Source organism: Perognathus longimembris, chromosome 1 (assembly GCF_023159225.1).
Source record: "Perognathus longimembris pacificus isolate PPM17 chromosome 1, ASM2315922v1, whole genome shotgun sequence".
In the NCBI taxonomy this organism is placed as follows: Eukaryota; Metazoa; Chordata; class Mammalia; order Rodentia; family Heteromyidae; genus Perognathus; species Perognathus longimembris.
In genome coordinates, this window is record NC_063161.1 from 119,916,521 (window position 1) to 119,932,244 (window position 15,724).

Below are 15,724 nucleotides of genomic sequence, written 5' to 3' on the forward strand. Positions count from 1 at the left end.
CCTACTGTTAGTGTTATTTTCCACAGTTTTAAAATCCCAACTCTTAATTAAGTGACTTTATTATGCTGGGGACTGATGAAGCAGATGGTATCTGATGAAGTATACTAGAATTTAAAAATTTTTTAATTTATTTTATTTGGTACCAACAAATTGAAACAGAGCCTCATGCAAGCTAGGAAAGCATTCTACCACTAAGCCATAGTCCCAGCACCAAGTGTACTAGAATTTTGTTCATAGTACAAATAAATAGGCTCTGACCAAATGAAAGGCATAGTTTTTCTGAAATCATTTTTATCTGGTTAATATCAGACTCTTGGTTTCTGAGTTGTGTTCCTTAATCTTGAATAGAGATGGTATAGTAAGTTGAAAAGGGTTCCACATCTGAGTCTTGGTTTACTGTGACAGACTGCAGTGATCAATTAGTAATGTCTGCTTTAAGCATACAAGGGGTGCCACGATGAAGTGTGTACCACATTTTTTTTTCAGTTTAATCTCAGTTCTCAAATTCTCCAATCAGTTATGTTTATACATTTACATGTATAAAAGTATCCATTTTATTGGAAAGCTAGAATGCAGTATGGATTTCAGCATGATACAGTTTAGTATTTCACTAATCATTGTTCTTAGCAGAAGTTCCTTTATGTTAAAACCTACTTACTTAAGAAAGAATTAGCTCAAGCTAGGCTGAAAGTCTAATCCACAAATTCATTACAAATCTCCTCTTTGTTTTGCGGCACAGGCCTGATAATTATTTTAAGAGAGGTGTGCAAATGGGTAAGTAGGTGTCCTCGCTCCCCCACCCCACCCACCCCAGGCTGGGCCTGGCTTCTGTACCTAAGTTTTTGTGCTCAAGGATAGTGCTGTACCATTTGAGCCACAGCTCCACTTCTAGCATGTTTTTTTCTTGTGGTAGTTTAGTGGAAATAAAGTCACCTGAGCTAGCTTTGAACTGTGATCCTCAGATCTCAGCCTCAGGAGTAGCTAGGATTATAGGCACGGCATGAACCAACAGGCCCAACCTAAGGCTGCACTTAATTCTTCTTTTCCTCTTGTTTTGGGGACACCAACTTCTCCCAGCCTCACTCACTTGTGGATCTCTTGGAAGGGAACAGGGGAGAATCTTGAAAAAGCCGGTGCCCTCTGTTATGGAGCTAACTGACTCCCAGCTAGCCTGAAGGGAACCATGTGAGTGAGCTTGGTTTTGTCTTGGGTCTGTAAACTCGGCTCCGTAAACTCGGCTCCACATGCTTGACCTGACACAGCCTCTGACCTTTTGACAATAAACATGGCTGCTGTTACACTTCTGTCTTCCAGTTCCCCTGCAAATGCCTCTTGTGGCCTCCCCTCACCTCATGACGTGGAGAAGGCAAAATCTGGGGAACAGTTCATATCTAACTAGGTTGACACCGGTATCTATATAGTACAAAGCCTGAGATGTCTAACTCTTCATTCTCTCCAGTTCTGCTCATTTTGTGTGGTTTCTGAAGGGAGCAGACAGTGAGAACAGAGATAACTTCTTAGTAGCTCTGGGCCATGTAATGTAGTTTTAAAGAATCTTTTTTAAAATGCTCTTTGGGCTCCTTCCTTTTTTTCTGTTTTCAGCATTAGGTCTTACTTCCCAATTCCTGGGCATTAGAAAGTCTCATTCAATAACGCAGATTACATAAAATTACATTTCAAATGAATCTTCAGAGAGAAAAGGGATTGGTATTAATTCATCTTAGTGCAATATTAGCTTGTTAAGCACTTCTTTTTATCATTACCTGAAAAGCTTCACAGATGTAATAGCTAATTTTAGGGTGTACATGACAATTTTGCTAATTCAGATCTGTACTACAGATTGCAAAATCTAGACCAGTGCTATATAAACTATGAAAGAAGTATATAAAACAGCATCGGGTAGATCTGTTTATTTTATTGATGTAATCCATCCCCCTTTTTAGACATATCATATTAAAAATTGTGTCATGTTATTTTTCAGCTTGATTCCATCATCATATTAAAGAAGTTAAGGTGCTTTCAATGGGATATTGTTACTAGGAAAATCATGAAAATGTAATGGATCCCTTATGATTTATATGTACAATATCTAATGCCAGGGCTTGGATTAGAATGACATACTCAAAATATAAATGTAGGTTATAACAGTAAAACTTACGAAAAAGTTCATGAGGTTAAGTGAGCTGCATGTAAAATGTTCTGCATTGATTCATAAGTGATTTCCTCAATATTTTTGCTCATAATTTATGTACCACTCACCCATATCTGTCCACTCCCAATACATATTTGAGGTGGCTTATTTTCTAGCTTTAACCTAATCCTATGCATAATTCAAGATAAATAAACTATGAACTATGTATGATTTATTTTAGTCTTTGACTAAAGCTGTGCAAATATTTTCTTAAGTATTAAATGTTTCTAAATCACAGAGAATATATTTAAATTCAGAGACTGAAAGTTGAAAGCAAATGGTACAAAAACCTTCAACCACTCCCTCTCCTCTTCCCCCACAAATGTTTAGAAAAAAGTATGAGAGAATATAACCCCCCAACTGTTAGCAGAAGTTCTCTGAAGGGGTGAATGGGAAACACAAAAGGCAGGAAGTAGGAGTATAGTTGGGTATTAGGGGAGATAGACAGCTTCCACTTGTAGTTTCTATGATGAATATGAGCTATTTGATTATGTATTTACAATTTGTTTATGCATTTGGACAAATATAGTTTTAGTTAGAAGATATCATAGATCTTCATTATACACTTTGACAATAAAGATTTTTTTTTAAAGCCTGAAGTGGACCCCAAAGCAGTAGATTATTAGTTTTAAGCACAATGTTCAGAGACCATGTCCAGGCCCCGAGTTCAAGCCCTAGGACTGACACAAAAAAATTAAAACAAAACAAATATACTAGTGTTAATAATAGTATGTTTAATTTTTGACAGTAGCTTAGAATAAAGTTGGACAGATATCTAGTACTCCACAAACACTTATTGTTTGCTTATTAAAGGAAGGATGTTAAAAAAAAGAGTCCTACTTTTCTGTGAAATGTGATAACAATAAACCTATTTTCCTATTAATAAAAAAGATACATAGATCTTCATTAAAAAAGGCATCAATTAGAGACATTCATAATCCTGTATGCGTATCAGTTATAGAATAATAAAGAAATCTACATTTTAGGCATGGAAAGATATTTACCATATATATTTGCTTTTGTAGGGCCTGTACTGGGGCTTAAACTCAGGGCCTCAAGCACTCACTCAGTTTTATTACCCATAGCTGGCACTCTGTCACTTGGCTGTGCTTTCAATTTGGCATTTTGCTGGTTAGTCGGAAATAAAAGTCTCTTGGATTTTGCCTGAGTTGGCTTCAAACCATGATCCTCAGTTCCTGTGTAGCTAGGATTACAGGAATGAAGCATCAGTACCCAGCTATCATATATTTTTATGTTTAAAAACTAAGAATATTAAAATGTGTGTTTGATAGGTCACAGTGTTGTAAAATTATTTATCTACCTATCATCTGCCTATCTATCTAGGAATGTACATGTGTGCAGAGGAATTGCCCCAGGATGCTCCATATATTACAATTTAGCATGAACACCACTAGGTATAGATTGCAGGTGATCATTCTCCTTCCATACTTCTGCAAATGTGTTTTCTTCTGCACCTTGGCTGCCTCCTTCTCTACTTCCTCTTCTCTTCCTTCCCCTCTTCCTCTGTTTGATCCTTCTCTCTGCTTACTTGTCTATATTTTCTTAATTTAACTATGTACAAGTTTAGTAATTAAAAAATTTTAGTCATAAAAAGTACATGTTGCCAGAAGATGAACACAGAGAGGTATTGCTGTAGAGAGGATTGAGAACTAGAGTCAACAGCTGGGTTATTATGAAAAAGAGAATATTAAATTAAATTTAAATGGGAATTATCATTCCCATTACAAACATAAGAGAAAATAATACCACAAACCTACTGTCATGTCGATATGGAGAATTCTGATAAATCTGTCCACTTAGTTAAGAAACCTATGAGGGACTCTCAATTCACATGCAGAATGTATTTTCACAGTCAATCTGAATAAAGAAATGGGAGCATAATACATGGTCTGAAGGTTTGACATGATCTATTTGATGTGATATCAAAGTGGTGTGACAGTCTAGTTAATAAGATCAATACACAGAGGATGGGTTTCTCATGCTTTGCTTTTAAAGAATATTTCATGTAAACCACTTTGTATTTCCATGACAACACAAAGGGAACTCTGCAGGAGGTAATAGAAAAGAGAAGAATTAGCAGCTGTGGTTACTATTAATAATTGCCAGGGTAGCATTTATTACTTTTGGAAACTGCATAATCCTTGTTGTTGTCATTCAGCTGTGGCTTCAGATTTCAGTTGGTTTGGAAATCAAATGCTTTGGTTTATTTTGCTTGCATTGAGAAAGCCCCTACCCTACTCCAGTAATCCCAAGAAATGTCAAAGTACCTTTTGCTAGAAAGAGTACTCTGGTGTAGGAGACAATGCACAATCTGTTTAGCCTTAAGATACATACTTTATAAACTAAAATGTACCCAGTTTTTGGCTTCTAGTGATTTTGTTCAGGCATAGAATAGAACCAAATGTCCAGAGAAGCAGTTGTTCTTCCAAAACAAATAGTAAGGAAAACAATTGTTTCTCCTGCCCCCTCCTCCACTCCAGGAAGGCAAATGGTTCAAAAAGTGATGCCTCTAATTATTGCTTACTATACTACTTAGGAATATATTTTATCATGAGTTAATGTCCGGAGGGCATTCTTGCACAATGGAGCTTCTGTACTATAAAGAAACAATGGTTCTCAAAAACAAACAAACAAAAAAGAGAGCATAAGAAGAGAGCAAAAGACAGAGCTGCTGAAGTCAGCCTGTAATTAGCCACATTTCCACCAAAATGCTTTCCTATTTTCCCAGTTGTCTCTGTAAATCAATTTAGAGCTGCCTGGTGTCGGCTCCAGGCAGACAGAGTGGAATCACAGTCCTTCAAAGAGGTGTGAGGTTTCTCTCATTTATCATCTGAGGGTGCTTGCTTCAAAGCCTAGTTGAAGGACTACTTAAAGGAAAACAAATCTAAACAAAACGAGACTGTGTTGCCTAGATTTGGATGAAAATATTGAGAATGTGCAGCAGAAAATTCCCAGTGATTTGTGAGAAACTTCACAATGAGATTAGGAAAAAAATCCAAAACAATCAGTCACATCCACCAATAAATATAAGCAATGAGACTGGAATAGAAATGTAAACTTTATTGGAACCTATGATTGGTATAGGAATTGGTATTCTCAGCTTTGTCCTTCAGCAAATAAACTACTCACTCCTGAATTTCTGTGGAGGCTGCCAAGCCTGAGAGCCTTGCTATACTCATTGGTTCCCATTCAACCCTGTAAATATTCAGCTATCTGTGGCATTGAGAATGTGATTATGTGATAAGAATTTGGATTCTCTGAGAAAGAAAGACTTGGAGTTTGGAAATTTAGAGTGTGAAAATATATTTGCCTATATGTGTGTATATGCTTGTACACATATGCATACACACATATATTATATACACTTATATGTGTATGTGTGTGTGTGTGTCTCCAGCTCTCAGGAAGAACAAATCCCTAATTTGAGTCACAAGAAATAGTGGAGCAAGAAGTTTTTAAGGCCAAGAAAGAGGTCTAGTCCCAAGCCATGAAGCATCATCACTCAATGAGATTTTGGAATAATGTTTTCAAGCATTTTTCAGTCTGTGGACATCTGTTTACTTACTGGGAAACACCTGAGGGGCAAAGAAAACTCCTGTAATCCAGACATCTGGTCATATTCTTGTTCCAGCATCTGTTCTTCTTTACCCTTCCTCCCTAGACCACCAGGCCAGTGGCATTTGCTGCTATCTGATCCCTGCCTATTGTAGGAAATCTATTTTACCAGGCCACCCAGGATATTTGCAATACGTTCACAGAGATTATTAAATAAATATTTGTGAAATAATATTTACCTGAAGTTCCCTTTGGTTCTTTTAGTCTATTCAGTTTTCTTTTTAAAAAAAATATCACTTGTCATGAGTAACTAAATTAGTTTTTATGTCTCATTAATGAATTGTGTCCTGCTGGTTGAAAACACTATACTAGAATGTATTAACTGTAAGGGCAAGAATTCCAATCACTCTATCCCTACTAACACTTTGTTATGCAATGAGAGTTTGCTGAACAAATGAATGGTGAATGAGAATATGAATGAGTTGAAGCTAATACTCTATATTCTTTATGTAAAACAAGACTATATTCCAACCTGGATAAATGATATATTTAAAAATCAATCAGGAAATATGCAATCATAAAATAAAAAGTTAATATCACCCTTCTGTAGGTAATTTTAGGTACTTGGGGAAGATTATTGCCTATTGATCAATAGTAGTAGTAGTAGTAGTAGTAGTAGTAGTAGTGTAATAACATTACAGCTTTGACCAGAACAACAATAATATCCCCTACTACTTATTAATCAGTTCTCATATGCCAGTCGTTTTGGTGTAACAGAGGAGTTATGAAGGGGGTGCAGCTAGGCCCTGCTGTTGAAAAGCTTCTGCTAGAGTACTCTTCTCATTTCCCAGGGACCTGAAATGACCAAATGGTCCTTAATTATAATGCCAGGTACAATGATCATTTTGGCTAGTATGGGAAAGGTGAAAATGACATCTATCAAATAGATACTCAGGGAACAGAAAAGAAAGGCAAGAGGAAGGAGATAGAAAGTACATCAGAGCTGTTAAAAAGTTATGCAGGACTACCCCCTTTGTCCCTAATGGAAGATACTGTATCATCCTGTGAAAAAGTCCCTGTGACTGCCAGAGAATATGTCATGCTGTGAGAGCTCTCGGTGGATGGCATTGGTCAAGTTGCATGTTCTTTCTTGGCCTCTGCAATAAAATGGGGATCTATTTTTATCAGGCCATTTTAAAGTGGAGGTTACACATATAACTGCCTATAGTGTGCCAGTTATAACTGCAATCGGTTAAGGGTCTAAAACAATAAGGAGCTGTGTGAACTGGAAAGACTGAAATGATGGTTCCATTTCAGGACATTCAAATTTGAATTCTGAAAATACAGTTCAAATCTGAAGGGGAGCATTGCTTGCATGCACACCACCTTGCAACCAAATAAGATAAAGTCAGAAATTGTAAAATGCCTCTCACAGTGCTCAGTACATAGTGAGTATTCCATAAATTAGAGCTATTTTTAGCAATTATTTCATCATATTTTTTAAAGTCACTGCAACCATTCACAGATTCTCTTTAATAGAGGAAATCAGTAGTCTCAGAACAATTTCTTCACATGCCTCAGTTAATGATATCACTAGAAGTAAACAAGCCTGGGCCAATCTAGCAATAAATAGAGAAGGCTGCAGGAGGTTGTTTGCAAATGAGAGAATTATGAGTAATATGAATAATCTCATGTTTGGTAAACCAGAAATTGTGTTGGTTAGTTGGAAGACTTTAGGAGAAACCCCTGGGTGCAGGCTTCAAGGAATCCCTATACCATATCAGTGATATGTAGCAAGGCAATTGCCTAGGGAAGTAGAAAGGAACAGATTCCTTGCAGTTATTAAACACTCCCTGTCCAGGGCATAGGATTCGTTTCATACACTGGCATCACACAGGTAAATTTAACCAGCCTGGGCTTCAAGTGTTGAGATGGTAATGAGTTACCATGGAGGCTTCCACCAGTACTCTGCAGTGTACACCCTTCTTCTCACCAAACAAGCCCATGCTTTCAAGTTAGTGCCTTTCCTCCCTCTGTGTCATCTACCTTCCTGATTTCCATCTGTCTAAAAATCAGGACTGCATCCTCTCCAACATTTGTTATTGTTAGTTTTCTTAATAATGGCCATTCTAACTGGAGTGAAATGGGATCTCAGTGTTATTTCGATTTGCATTTCCTTTACAGCCAGAGATGTTGAACATTTCTTCATATGTCTATTGGCCGTTTTTACTTCTTCTGAGAAGTCTCTCTTTAAGTCATTAGTCCACATATGATTTAGGTTGTGGTTTCTTTGAGGATTTATTTTTGGACAGTTTATTTTTTTGAGCTCTAAGTATATTTTGGATATTAGAACCTTGTCTCTAATTCTGTGAGCTTTCTGTTGAGCTTGTGAGCTATATCCTTTACCACAGAGAAACTTTTAAGTTTGTTGTAATCCCAACTGTTGGTGGGAATGTAAGCTTGTTCAAACACTCTGGAAAGCAGCAGGAGGGTCCTCAAAAAAAACTAAACATAGTACTACCCTATGATCCAGCAATTATGTTCATGGACATTTATCCAACAGAGTACAAACAAGGATACACTAGTCCTACCAGCACAACCAGGTGTTTTTTTCAACATTATTTACTATAGCCAAAATGTGAAATCAGCCCAGATTCCCCTCAACAGATCAAGAAAATGTGGTATAAATACACGATGGACTTCTGCTCATCCATCAGAAAGAATGATATCGTACCATTCGTGAGGAAAGGGAAAGACTTGGAAAAAATAATATTTAGTGAAGTAAGCCAGACCCAGAGAAACATAGGTTGCATGGGTTCCTTCATTTGTGGGAGCTAGAATGTGCCTATAAATCTATTAGTAAACACAATGGGGGGGGCACAACTGGCAATTATAAATGAATTTACTGAAGTATAATAGACTCTAAGGAGAGCTCAAATAGTATAATACTTTAGAAAGACTACATCAAAGCCCAACAAAGTAAGTACCAGGAAATGCATACTTGCAAGAGGGGAGGGGCCAAAGGAGAGGAATAAAAGATGAAGGGGGGGGGGAAGGGTATAATGTAGGCAAGAATTCATGGCATTTACCACAGCTTTGAGAAAAATAAGGAAAGGGATGGGTTGAAGTGGGGTGAAGATGTTGAAGGGATGGCACAGATCCACATGCATTGTACACATAAACTGTTTTGTTAAACAGCAAACAAATTCAATAACATAACCTAAAAATTAAGAAAAGTGAGGTAAGGGATAAGTGAGAATGTTGAAAGGGATGACACTTATCAGGAGGCACTGTATTCATAAACTCCTTCACTGAATGGCAACTCTTTTGTACAACTACTTAAAAGATAATAAAAAATATTTTTAAAATCAGGTCAAGAGTGTGGTTCCAATCTCATTTGTCCTGCTTGGTGTCTCATACCTTTACTCCTTTCCCTGATGAACTCCCATGGGTTCCAAATGGTCCAAATGGCTTCCCACTCTTCTTTCCACTTCTCCATCTCTTGTCTCTCATAGAAATGTGACATTCTGCTTGACTTCTGCCCCCACTTCACAGGGTCCATCACACTTCCTAGAAAGCTCCCCGGAGAGCAATAAAAAGTGCTGTCAGAGTCCAGCCCACCTGCAGCATCTCCAGTACACATCCTCTTGTCTGCCCTCCTCTTTTGATTCCTGGCTTTGTAAATCTTTTAGCACATGTTGTCAAAACCCTGGCAGATCTCCCCAAATCCTTTCCTGATAACACTCATTCTCTTTAAACAACCTGGCAGCACTTCTAAGTGAGAAAAAGCCCTAAAATAAAATGCACCGTGTTTAGTCTCTAAGGTCATTTCCTGGCTTTGTCCTGCAGTTTCTGTTTCCTCTAGCTAATCACCAAGCGACAGTCCTAGATTTATTGTGCAGGCTACTTGAAAGTTTGAGTGAGCCTCTCAGGCTAGACAAACCAGCCCCTCCATCACTCTGGTCCCCACATCCCAGGCATTGTCACCTGTTATGATTTAGTGTAGGGACTTGAGGTACAACTGGAGTCAGAGCCAGATCTTTGTTGTTGGAGCTATTTGAAAGAGGCCTAACAGCCTGGTGTCAGAGCTGAGCATTGTGCATGTGTAGAGTCCCCCGGTTAATGCCTGCCTGGGGAACAGCCACTGCTCATGTCCCAGGCAGTCACTGGTAATAGAACCTTGTGTCCTTCATGACCCACACATCATTTGCAACACTCAGTAGGTGACAATTTTTAACAGTGATATCTAACATCTTAAGTGGACTACTTATTTTCATTACAACAAGCATTTACAAGAACATGTTTTTTTTTTTTTCTTTTCTTTTCTTTTTTAGTGCAGGCCCTGGGACTTGAATTCAGGGCAGAGGTGCTATCCCTGAGCTTTTGTGCTTAACTAGCACTCTACCATTCGAACCACAGTTCTACTTATAGCTTTGTTTTTGTGGGGGGTGCTTTATTGAAGATAAGAGTCTCCTGGACTTTCCTGCCTAGGCTGACTTTGGAAAGTGATCCCTAGACTTCAGCCTCCTGGGTTTCTAGGGTTACAGATGTGAGCCACTGGCACCCAGCTGAGTTAAGAACATTTTAACATAATTTTTAGAGATTCCATAGCTTAAGCATTCCAACCTGATCCCAACAGACCACAGAATTCATGATCTGGTATCTAATCTCTTCTCTTTGCTGAGCCCTGAGCTTGCAATGCTGAATGGCACCTGATCATAAGGAGTAGAAACCATAGTCAAATTTACTGAGCACTTAAGAAATTCTAGGCATTTCTTTAGGTACTATAGCAGTTACTGCATTTAACCCCACAACAACTATGGAACTAGTTGTGATTGTTAAGTTCTAGTTTACAATTGTAGAAATGTGATTCCAAGACAGAACTTGAATTCAAACAGTCATTGGATTTTTAATCCTGATACTAGCTAAAATTGCTTGAGTGTGTGTGCGCGCACCTGTGCATATGTGGGGTGGTTGGGAGAGCAGGGTGAAACAAATAAACAGTTTCATTATTGTGTGGCCAACCCAGAGCATAAGTTACTCAAAGCATAGTCTGGGGGCACAGATTTGGCTTGAATTAAACTTGAGGGCATTTGCATTGGCATGTCTGAGTAAGTGAATTGGAGGCGAACTTCGATGGAGTAGAAAATTTACCACATTACAATATTTAATGGAGTTCTGTAAAGAGCACAATATAGACACCAGGAATAGCAAATGAAAAGACCTCAAAGGCATGGTAGGATTTCAACAAGCACTAATTCCTTAGGAAAGGAGTATGGCACAAAGTCACACTACAGTAGAGAAGAGACAGAAGTGAAGAGCCCTTTAAATTGTTCTATCACGTTAGCAATTTATTCTGAAAGATATGGGGAGCTGTGAAGGGTTTCCAGCAGAAGAGTCCTGTGATCACACGGGTGTTTGAGATAAAGAGGGACCCAACTGGCTGCACACAAAGGGCAGCCCATCTTCTAGACTCTCCTTAAATTTCCCACGAGCCAGTGGTCTTTGGTAACTATACCCACCTGGACAAAGACTGCCCTTTACTGGTTCGTGTCTTTCTTATGCTGAATTCTTATTCTGCTGTGGATGGCATCACTTCTAGATTTCTCAGTACATGCCTGGAACTGTTGTAGGAGCCTTGTGAATATCCACTCATTTAGTTTGTATGAGATAAACACAGGTGAATGAATAGTAGCATGACTATAGTTTTGCAGATAGGAAGCTACTAGTAAGTAAAATGAGCTCTTTCAGAAAAGAAGGGAAGAGGAAGGGAGGGAGAGAAGCAAGGAAGAAAAAGAGAAAGAAGGAAGGGGGATAAGGAGGAGGGAGGGAGGAAATGAAAAGAAGGAAGAAAGAGGAGGAGGAAGGGGAAAATGAGGAGGAGGGAGAAAAGGAGGAGGAAGAGGAGGAAAAGAACAACAGCAACAACAAAGAAGCAGATGTATAATATCTTCTATGAGATGCTGTGTAGCTAAATGCTAACTTCACCAGTCACTACCTACTCCCCACTCCTACTAGCACTTTTTGCCAGAGAAACCCTTTCTGTGAGGAAAATATAAGACCTTGTTCCTTGGCCTCTACACAAAACATCAAGTTTGCCATGAAAATCCCCCTCTGCCTCCAATAAACAAAGAAGCCAAAATTACTATTTTATTCAGAATACATATATATGCATATACAAACTTGACAAGTAGAAAATCTTATTCGTCATTGACATGCTGAGTCTATTATTTTTTAATTAAAGAGTAAGCTGGTAAATGATTTTAAATAAGTTTAAAATTAGTGAGCAATAATGACAAGGGATGTGCTTTTTTCTTTTAAAAAATCAATCAAAAGGTCATTAGAAATAATAACAATATCTATCAATGTTTGAGAATTCACAGAGACAGCTATACAAAGTCAGCACAAGACTGATACACAGAGCACAGACCAGGTAAACATCAGTTCCATTACCTGGTTCCCCCAGAATAGCACTCAGTCTGTTGGTCAGCTTCAATATGAGGGTTTGGAACTTTTAGCCAGACAACATAGGACTCAAAGAACAAATTGCCTGTGTTGTACAGAGCTAGTGGTAAATTGGTGAATGTTTGACAATTAGAACTTCTATAGTCTCCCTCATAAAGAAAAATTAGCACAGGTTTAGCACAGGTCACAGCAGAGGATCACAAAAGCCTAATAGCTATGCCCTTATGAACACATAAGATGATGCTAAGTGAAATAATTCCATGTTATGGAAACGACTGTTATATCACTGTTGTAATTACTTTCAGCATGCCATCTGAAACCGTAGCTTCTATTGTTGATGATCCTCTTGTATCCCTTTCCTGTGGTTGTACCCGCACTATCACTGTATCTCATCTGAGTACACTGGATAATGTATATACAGGTATTAGAACTAGGAAAGTGAAAGGGAATATCAAAATCGAGAGACAAAGGATAAAAAGACAAACGACTCCAAAAGCAATACTTGCAAAACCATTTGTTGTAAACCAACTGAACAACTCATGGGGGGAGAGGGAAAGGGGGAGTGGGGAGGGGGAATGAGGGAGGAGGCAACAAACAGTACAAGAAATATACCCAAGGCCTAACGTATGAAACTGTAACCTCTCTGAACATCAGTTTGACAATAAATAAGAAAAAAAATTAAAAAAAGAATTGGCAAGGCACAGTCACTAAAAAGATAGATAAAATGGCAGGAACTAGCAATCCTAAATCTCAATATTAATGGAATTAACTCTCCAATTAGGGAGTGACTAGTTGGATAAAACAGCAAGATTCAACTTTCTGCTGTCTTCAAGACACATCTTGCCCACAAAAATAAACATATTCTGAAACTGAAAAAAAAAAGAACTTCTGAAAGGAAGGGGCAGAGGAAGGAGAAAGGGAAAGCAAGAGGAAAGGGAGACAAGGAGAGGGAGGGAGGAAGGGAAGAAAGAAGGGAGGGGAGGAAGATACAAGAACAAGCTCTGATTTGTAGTGTGCATCAATTGCTGTAGTGTAAATGCTGTCATGATGACTGATTTCAAGACACTAATGAATGCCAGAGAACCTAAGACTTAAACTACTTATGCACAATCAGATCACATAGGTCATTGATGGTTTCAGTCCACAGGTGGTCCAGGAGGGGTGGACTATGTTCAGCCTGAGTGACTTCCATGTGGCTCCTAAAGCTTGATTTATTCCATGAACACCCTTGTATTAACCCACCATCTCTTAGGGTTCTTCAATCCAAGTTATCTTGAACTCAATCCATGTTAATTGATTAAAGCTTTGAATGGGAGTTAAAGCTAGGAGATACACATATCTCTTTCAAGAGAAGATACTTCCATCTAAATTCCCCAATTCTCGCAGACATGATTTCAAATCTCTCCACTCTTTAATTAACAGAGGAGTGTTCTCTTGTATATTTAGCCCAGAGCAATTAAACCACCAGCAAAGTTTGCAGGGAAAGGAGGGGTGATTATTTAATTAGAGGTTAAATAATTAATTATTAATTATTGAATTGAGTTGGCACTCATTAATTAGTTTATAAAGTGCAATAATTACATCTTTGTCCTTTAATACGGAACTGTTTTCTAATTATCTGCTAAGTCAATTATGTAGCCATTAGCATTCTGCCCAAGGGTCATGTTACCTTTGTTTTTTGTTCTCTGCTGATTTCAGACATCAGAGACTATGGTAACTGTTCTTTCACATAAATTATATCCTGTTTACAGTAAAATGGTAGACAATTTGATCTGCAACTAATGTGGACATAGGGGAAGAGAGTCCTCATCACTTGTAGGAGAAGGAATTATGTCTACAAGCACAGTCTTTAATCAGTGAGACAGTGATGATTGCCGGTGCTGATAGGGAACAGGAATGACTTCAGGCAGGAGGGGAGAAAATAAAGGGGAAGCTGGGAAGGCATAGGTGGCAAGATGGTTTCTATATCAAGTTCACCCCATCAGCTCTCATTTCTAGCAACTGATCCCAAACTAGAAAATGACAAGGTATACTTTTAAATGTCTTTTTTTTTTATAGCTTATCCATCTTTAGAGACTCCTTTGAGAATCTGAAGAAAAATACACTAAATGATGTATATACACTTGTACAAAAGGTCGAATGTTATCTCAGAGTTCTCAGGCCCCCTGAAGTCCATTCATGAAGCCATAGATTTGGATTTCCTAGGTTTGAAAAGCTCTTAAGAGAATATTTACGTGCCTGAGAAACATGATCCTGAAAATTGGAATGTTAGAAACCTCTCAGTGGTTTTTAAAATTTTTTTCTATTGCAAAAATGATGTACAGGGGACTACAGTTACACAAGTCAGTTAATAAGTACATTCCTTTTCAAACAGTGTTACCTCTTGCTTCTTTTTCTCCCAGGTTTTCCCTTGTGACCCACCTCCCCTCCAAGTGATGCAGTTTATTTCCCACATAGTGTTTACTGAATATCACTGCTGAATTAATTCACCCTTTGTTCCACCATTTCTATGCTCCCTGTTACCTTCTCCAAAACAGATAGACTTACATATAAGACAAAAACAGTAGCAAAGGAGAAAAAAAAAACCAAAAAGCCAAATACAAAAGGCAAAATAACAAAAAAAACCTTGTTTCCATGTTTTGGAGTTCATTTCAATAAACATTATTTTATATGTTCATGTGCACATACTATTGAGCCTTTGTGATCCCCTCCTAAGAATATCCTCTTTTGGTCTTACTGTGTAAATGTATAGAGTCTTGTTTAATTTATCATGTTCAAGTATAATTTTTTATCTTTTACTAGCTATATTTACCTGTAGATTTGTTTTATGTAATTCCTACAAATGAGAGAAACCATGCAAACTGTTTCTTTGCGTCTGGCTTTCTTTGCTTAATATAATATTTTTCAAGTCTTTACATTTCCTTATGAATGTTTGTGCAATATCATCCTTTCTGGTGGAAGCATGGAATTCCATTGCATATACCACGTTTTCTTGATCCAATAATCCACTGAGTGGCATCTGGATAGATTCATTATCTTGGCTATGGATGCAATGAACATAGTTGTGTTGGTAGCTTTGTTTTTGTTCTATTCAATAAATGCCCAGGAGTAGAATTGCTGGGTCACAGGGAAGCTCTATGTTTAATCTTTTGAGGAATTTCTACACTGCTTTCCAGAGTGGTTAAACTGGTTTATATCCCAATCAACAGTGTAGTAGCATTCCTTTTTGGCCACATCCCCACCAATCTCTGTTATTGTTAGTTAATAATGGATATTCTAACTGGGGTAAGGTGGAATCTAAGTGTTGTTTTGATTTGCATTTCTTTTATGGCCAGATATGTTAAACATTTCTTCATGTGTCTATTGGCCATTTTCATTTCTTTTCTGAGACATTTCTCTTTAGGTCTTTAGCCCATTAACTACTAATTGTTTGTTGTTTCTTTGAGGGATTGCTTTTTGGGGGTTTTAATTCTTTGAGCTCTAAATATATTT